At 41.6% G+C, this 8,173-nt stretch overlaps 1 long non-coding RNA gene across 1 annotated transcript in view; it reads left to right on the plus strand.

Moving 5' to 3' along the window:
- LOC101059541 (uncharacterized) overlaps nucleotides 1-1,118 on the plus strand; it is a 37,969-nt gene extending 36,851 nt beyond the window's left edge. The window contains exons 2-3 of the long non-coding RNA XR_169437.1: nucleotides 425-585; nucleotides 907-1,118. This is a non-coding gene — a long non-coding RNA (uncharacterized LOC101059541). The remainder of the gene's footprint in view (nucleotides 1-424; nucleotides 586-906) is intronic.
- Nucleotides 1,119-8,173: the final 7,055 nt, after the last annotated feature.

Here is an 8,173-nt window from a genome sequence, read left to right on the forward strand (position 1 = left end):
TGGGCAAGCTGGCTGGAGTTTCTCTGAGGACCCCCTCCCACCTGGCTGTCTCAATACTGCCTGGGCATAAAATCAGAAGCCACAGAAGAGAAATCTCCCTCTTCCTGGAGGATCTATTTAGTTCTGCATTAAATAATTTTAATTATTAATTTTGTATTCAAATAAAAACACAGATAACAGAAAAGAATGCAAAATTTTAAGAAATTTAATGTAAATTACACGATTTTCAAAAAATTGAAGGTCGTGGCAAGTTCCTTTGCCTGTGCCTTCAAATATATTTTCTCTACTTCACAAACACAAATGAAAACAAAACTCACACTCCTGAGAAGTGGCAGAGTTATTCAGTGAAAAGAGTTTTAGAAAGGAAACGTTTTGCTTGGCTTTAATACAGTTTCTTTCTTTCCTCTGTCAAGTTGTTCCTAAGGTGGGAAACTACATGTGCATGCTTAACACAACTTGAAAACAATACAAAACAACAAATCACAATTACAAAATCATACAACACAAATGGAATCACAGTCCATAAGGGAGGCCATGAAAGAGAGAGTGCATGTGGTGGACATATTAAGCTGATATGCAGACCTGGTAAGTTTCCAAAGTGTTCTGGGACAAAATCAGGGACAGGAATACACAGAGGGAAGCCCATACTTGGTCGAGGTTGGTTCACAGCAGAAATGACAGTGTAAAGATCAATAACAGTCCCTTGTTACTGAGAGGGCACCGTTTTCACATTCAGAAGGGCTTGTCCCTGGACTAGATAACTGCCCACAGTTATTTTTCTTCGGTAAATCAAAGCTATCAATTACAGCCTCCTAGAGCAGCTACTCCAGCTGCTGTAGGATAGACAGGGCTGAAAAGGAAAATCATTGACTGTGCATAGCTCTTTCTGGACTTGTTTCCTGCCAGGGATGGTGTCAGACAAGTGCTGAAGGCACTGTTTGTTTCCTGCCCCCATGCTGAGCTCAGACCACAACCGAATCCAGAGCCTGCCATTTATCACTTGACCACGTACATCTGAACCTGCAAGACCCTTGCACAGCCTTCACTGAGGTGTGAAAACTGACAGTTTCCTTCTCCTGCCACTGGTTCTGCAGTAATTAAAGCTTTTTTGCTATCGCACTCCTATTAGTCTCTTGGTTTTAAAGATGCTGCTAACACAGTTAAGTGTGTATTACCAAACTCTGAATTAAAGTGCTTTTACAAGCCACAAGAAAACCAGATTAAGCTAGCAATTTTTATAAGAAAATGTCTTAGTAAAAGGTTCAAAAACAATGGCTTTTTGAGCAGAAGTTTGAATTATTTACAGACAGTAATGATTTTCAGAAATCATTTGTTCAGATAGTAACTACTGATTGCTACTTTGAGCTAGGCACTGTTCTAACCTATACACTAACACTATTTGATAGTTGTGCACATGGCTTAAACTTAAAAGAATTGTTTAAAAGTAAATGATTAATACATGCTTGTAAAAAATAAGTTAAAAAATACTCGAGGACAAAATGAAAAGCAAATGCCTTTCCCATGACCACCATTCCCATCCTACTATTAGTAATCTGTTAATTCTCCAGTCATTTTTCTCTCTGTGTACAATGTGTGTGTGTGTGTGTGTGTGTGTTTAAATATAAACTGTTTAATAGTGTTTTTGCTTTTGAAAAAATGTCATAATGCGATAAATACAGTTCTTTGACATAACTTTTTAATTCAGTAATGTATTGTGGACATTCCTCCATGAATCATACATATCTTTTTTTATTCTTTTAACAGCTATATAATGTTATACAAAATTAACCTACCTTATTTCCCCTATCAATGAATATTAAGGTTTTTTCCAACTTTTCCCCATTACAGCAAGTTAGTTATCCATGAGCACCCTTGTATTTATATCCTTGTGTATTTGGGATCGCAATTCCTCATACCCCTGTCAGTATTGGAGATGACCAATCCTATTAAATTTTTGCCAGTCTAAATCTTTTTTAAATGCATCAGTTAAGAAGTTTATTTTGTTTTTGATGTAAGAGATGGGGTCTCATTCTGTTGCTCTGGATGGAGTGCAGTGGCAGGTGTGCAAGTGTTCACTGCAATCTTGAACTCCTGGACTCAAACAATCCTCCCATCTCAGCTTTAAGAAGCATTTTTAGTGTCTTCAATAACATTTCCCAATCACTACTAAAATTGAACATTCTTTCATTTGCTGGCCATTTTCACATGTGTGTTCTACAAATTGCCAATCCATATCATGTTCTTGGCTCCTCCACGAGGCTGAGCTCCAAAACACAATGCTTTATCTTTTCATATTTGTTTGTAGAAGCTTTTCATAGAGATATCTGTACTTAGTCTTCCGTATATCTTTTGCAGGTCAGGTTTTTTTTTTTTTTTTTCTATTTGTTTTCTTCTGTCTTCCATGTTGCATATTTCCAGTAAGACCTGTTCCCACTTGACTGGTCTTATTTAAAAATGAAGCATTTAAATACAGATTTAAAACTGGGTGCAGAGATGGGACTTGCCAAACAGCGGACTTCATTGAGAGGTCTGATGGAAAACTGATTCTTCCTTGAGGGACCACAACATATTATTATCTATAAGTCTTTTCCCTGAAAGTCCCCAGTTTTTGCAGAAAACAATCTGCCTCTGCCTGAGAGAATTGGTGAGGTGGAAGCTTTTCACAGATATTCTGGAAGGCTGTCAAGGGAAGTGAGCTTGGGATTTCACTTTTCAACATTCAGACTTTTAACTAATTCCTCTGTTTTCAGACTGGGTCGTTATGCCCGCCTGTTCTCTAAGTTAAAAAGATCTCTGGTCAAATCTCCCCAGAGTATAAGTAAGCCCATCATCCCCTGCTGGGAAGATGGCATTCACCTGGTTTCATAGTGTAGAGGTGGGGAGCGGGGGGTCTAACTACCCCTAGAGCCTTTTAATCAAATGTCTCATCCCTTACTCTAGTGCTCTATGGTCCCTAGTGCCTCTATTCCTGAATCATTATGATGCTTTTCGATGAATGACTGTGCTTGTCATGGATATCCAATTCCGAAAGTACTCCGTTTTTGCAATTCTTCCAGCTGTCTGCTTTCCATCTTCTAAACTTATTAAAATCTCATGTCCACTATTGTTTCCTCTTTTGTTTTATTTGTCCTCATGGGTTTATGCTTTCAATTTTTTTTTTACTATTGCTTTAGTGGAATGAAGGATAGGAAAAAGATAAAGTTCTGAGTCCAGTGGCTCCTGTCAGTCTTTCCTAAGACTTGTCTCAACTGCAGATATTCCTGTGAGTGTCTGTCAAACAGAAATCATCAGCAGTTCTATTTTGGTTTATATATCACATTAACATGTGACAAATTTTCCTAAGTGATCCTTAAAATTGGACAGAAAAATGTTGGGATCAATAGAAAAAGCCCTGAACTAGAAATCAGGAAATAGGCTTCAGTCCTGATCCTGCTATGAATTAGCTCATTTTCATAGAGAAATCACTGCACCTCTTAGAGGTTCAGCTTGTTGGTGGTGGTGGTGGTGGTGTTTTCATCAATAAAATGAGAGGGTTTAACTGCAGGAGCACTAATGTTTGTTCCTTAATTTATAAAGTGATGGTTCTTTGAATGAAGATGTTGAGACTTGTAGCAGGATAATTCTGGATCATGGGGCATGTCTGAAAGATGGAAGTAACTCACAGAATGCTGCAGCCTAAGATGCTGAAGTGGCTATGCTGTCTGGGGTATATACCAGGGGTTGGTAGTCTGGCACCAGGAAAATTTAGGACACAGACGCACACAAGGAATTTAGGAGCAGAGGTTTAATAGGCAGAAGAAAAGAGAAAGAAAAACAGCTCTCTATCTATAGAGGGGTCGCCCGAGTGCAAAGACTGGCTGGCAGTAGATGTGCCGGATTTTATAGTCCAGCTTGAGATGATGGTGTCTGATTTACATAGAGTCCACAGATTGGTTTGATCAGGTGTGACATTTACATAGTGTGTGAGGAAGGTTGGTCAACCCACCCTAATCTTATTATGCAAATGAACTCTCTGTTTGACCTGCACCATCTTGTCCGCTCCTTACTGTGCAAGTGGCTGACAGAGAAGGGAAGATGGAGCCGCCATCTTGAGGATGTCTAGTCCCTAGTTGCTGGTGGCATTCATTCGTGCAAGCTCCTGGCTTGCTTGTATACATCTGCAGGTCGACTTTACAGGCTGTTCTTTGTTAGAAAATTATCTGGGGCTGCTTTTCATTAAAAAGAAAAGCCTTACCGAGGACTCCCATACTCTTACTATCTGCCTAAGTGATTGCTTCTTAACTCCTATACCAATGCCACTTCACGAAGAGGCAACATAGTGCAGAAGAATTTGGAGATTTGGAATCAGAGACCCTGTGTTCAAATCCACAACACATAAATATATTTGAGTAACAGCTGTGTAACTCCAGAGAGCCCCATTTTTCTCACCTGTAAAATGTAATTTATAACACTTATTTTACAAGATTTGTGCTTTTCTGTTTTTAGGGTGCTTTTGATCATTGTAATCTGGAATTTTCTGTACAGATACTCTGAACAACTTTTCTGGAACACTCATGAAATGCATGATTCTCTCTGATGCATGATCTGATGCACAAGAACCCAACATAACTCAGGGTGGGACTTGGCTATAAGGTATTGATATGGTTTGACTGTGTCCCCACCCAAATCTCAACTTGAAATGTATCTCCCAAAATTTCCACGTGTTGTGGGACGGACCCAGGAGGATGTAATTGAATCATAGGGGCCGGTCTTTCCCGTGCTATCCTTGTGTTAGTGAATAAGTCTCACGAGATCTGATGGGTTTATAAGGGGTTCTTGCTTTTGTTTCTCTCTCATTTTCTCTTGCCACTGACATATAAGAAGTGCCTTTCACCTGCTAACCTTGATTCTGAGGCCTCCCCAACCATGTGGAACTGTAAATCCAACTAAACCTCTTTTTCTTACCAGTCTCTGGTATGTCTCTATCAGTAGCATGAAAAAGGACTAATACAGTAAATTGGTACCAGTAGAGTGGGGCATTGCTGAAAAAATACCCAAAAATATGGAAGTGACTTTGGGTAACAGGCAGTGGTTGGAACAGTTTGGAGGTCTCAGAAGAAGACAGGAAAATGTGGGAAAGTTTGGAACTTCCTAGAGACTTGTTGAATGGCTTTGACAAAAATGCTGATAGTGATAGGAACAATAAGGTCCATGCTGAGGTGGTCACAGATGAGGAACTTGTTGGGAACTGGAACAAAGGTGACTCTTGTTATGTTTAGCAAAGAGACTGGCAGCATTTTGCCCCTGCCCTAGAGATTTGTGGAACTTTGAACTTGAAAGAGATTATTTAGGGTATCTGGTGGAAAAAAGTTTCTAAGCAGCAAAGCGTTCAAGAGGTGACTTGGGTGCTGTTAAAGACATTCAGTTTTATAAGGGAAGCAAAGGATACATGTTTGGAAAATTTGCAGCCTGACTATGCGATAGAAAAGGAAAACCCATTTTCCGGGGAGAAATTCAAGCCAGCTGCAGAAATTTGCATAAGTAGCAAGGAGCCTGATGTTAATCTCCAAGACCATGGGGATTGTCTCCAGGTCATGTCAGAGACCTTCACAGTAGCCCCTCCCATCACAGACCCAGAGTCACAGGAGGAAAAAGTGGTTTCATGGACTGGGCCCTGGGTCCCCATGCTGTGTGCAGCCTAGGGACTTGGTGCCCTGTGTCCCAACAGCTCTAACCATGGCTGAAAGGGGCCAATGTACAGCTCAGGCTGTGGCTTTAGAGGGTGGAAGCCCCAAACCTTGGCAGCTTCCATGTGGTGTTGAGCCTGAGAGTGCACAGAAGTCAAGAATTGAGGTTTGGGAACCTCCACCTAGATTTCAGAAGATGTATGGAAATGCCTGGATGCCCAGGTAAAACTTTGCTGCAGGAGTGGGGCCCTCATGGAGAACATCTGCTAGGGCAATGCAGAAGGGAAATGTGGGGTCAGAGCCCCCACACAGAACACCTACTGGGGCACTGCCTTGTGGAGCTGTGAGAAGAGGGCCACCATCCTTCAGACCCCAGAATGGTAGATCCACTGACAGCTTACACCATGTACCTGGAAAAGCCACAGACACTCAATGCCAGCCTGTGAAAGCAGCCAGGAGGGAGGCTGTACCTTGCAAAGCCACAGGGGCGGAGCTGCCCAAAACCATGGGAACCCACCTCATGCGTCAGTGTGACCTGGATGTGAGACCTGGAGTCAAAAGATAACATTTTGAAGCTTTTAAATTTGACTGCCCCACTGGATTTTGGACTTGCATGGGCCCTGTAACTCCTTTGTTTCGGCCAATTTCTCCCATTTGAAACAGCTGTATTTACCCAATACCTGCACCCCCATTATGTCTAGGAAATAACGAGCTTGTTTTTGATTTTACAGGCTCATAGGTGAAAGGGACTTGCCTTTTCTCAGATGAGACTTTGGACTATGGACTTTTGGGATTAATGTTGAAATGAGTTACGACTTGGGGGACTGTTGGGAAGGCCTGCTTGGTTTTGAAATGTGACGACATGAGATTTGGAGGGGCCAGAGGTGGAATGATATGGTTTGGCTGTGTCCCCACCCAAATCTCAACTTGAATTGTATCCCCAGAATTCCCACATGTTGTGGGAGGGACCCAGGGGGAGGTAACTGAATCATGGGGGCCAGTCTTTCCTGTGCTATTCTTGTGATAGTGAATAAGTCTCACGAGATCTGATGGGTTCATAAGGGGCTTCTGTTTTTGTTTCTCTCACATTTTCTCTTGCCACTGCCATGTAAGCAGTGTCTTTTGCCTCCAACCATGATTCTGAGGCCTCCCCAACCATGTGGAACTGTAAGTTCAATTAAACCTCTTTTCTTCCCAGTCTTGGGAATGTCTTTATCAGCAATATGCAAACGGACTAATACAGGTATGCTAAAATTGTTTAAAATGTTTGTGCTGTGGGAAAATGTGGGGAGAGACTGCATATTGATGAGTCTGGAGCTAATATATTGCATTGGAACGTGGAGCTGCCCTCTGAGGGTCAGCATCCAGTTTTGGTCAATCTGAGGGTTCTGCTATCAGCATTAAAAGGTCCAATTCAGTTGGCAGGGCACAACCGCAGAGGTGCAGACAATGCATGAGCCTTAAAATCAGGCAGCAGAGGGTGCAAAGACTGTGCGTAGACTGAGCTATTCAGAGCAGAACCAGTCCTGCTCCAAATCTGGTGACTAGGGATTTTAAAAAGTCATCTCTGAAAAGAGAGACAAGACAGAAGGCCAAGTCTCAGCCAAGTGGGCTGAGGCTGTGAGGACAGCTTTGTGGTTACAGCAGGAACTTAGATATCCAACTTAAAAATATATACAGTACTGAGGCAGAGGAGCAGCTAGTCAGGATGCACTCACATGGCTGGGTCAAGAAAACACCATGGCACGATATGCTTGCACATGTCCAGAGCTCCCATCAGTGGCCATGCAGCCAAAATTAAACCCAGCTTCCTTCTACTTCCATGTACTGTCTGCCTTACCCTAGAATGGTCCCAGAGTTGTACAAAGCTATACCTGCAACGATCTCAGTTGAGCTAGGCTTGAGGAGACAAAATGCAGGCATAACCATTATACCCACGTTGACTTTGCAGCTCAAACAGAGCACAGACAACAGTTAACTGCATTTTAGCAAAAAGTCAGGGAGGACACTGAAAGGAGTGTAACTGTTACAGGTGTTGCACAATGGACTTAAAAGAAGGAAAAATTGTTCAGGGAGAACAGCTTCATGCCTATCCTGGTAATTCTCTTCTCCAAAAGGGGAGTGGCTGGGAGAAGAAAAGAGCTAGATGAATGTGTTAAATATCAAAATTTCAAAATATGAAATTAAGATAATTTCTTGGAAGAGTGTGATCTAAGGCATGTGAATTCCATGAGACTGAACAAAGAAGCAACCAGTCTGTCTGGGACTTTATCACTGACTCTGAATGTTTGGTTTGCTGAGTACCAGGCTTTCAATAGAGACAGAAAAGAGCAATATTTTAAAAAGAAATTTTATTTAAATGTTGGTAATCAAGTTTATTAACATTCTCAAAGCTCATTTAAAAATGAAATTTCAAAGAACTGCTTCTGTTTCAATTACTCAAGCTGATGGGTCCATTTTTGATGTGTCATTTCTGATGGCTTAGGCCAGTCAACTTGCAGAAGATT

Source organism: Pan troglodytes, chromosome 2, assembly GCF_028858775.2.
Source record: "Pan troglodytes isolate AG18354 chromosome 2, NHGRI_mPanTro3-v2.0_pri, whole genome shotgun sequence".
In the NCBI taxonomy this organism is placed as follows: domain Eukaryota; kingdom Metazoa; phylum Chordata; class Mammalia; order Primates; family Hominidae; genus Pan; species Pan troglodytes.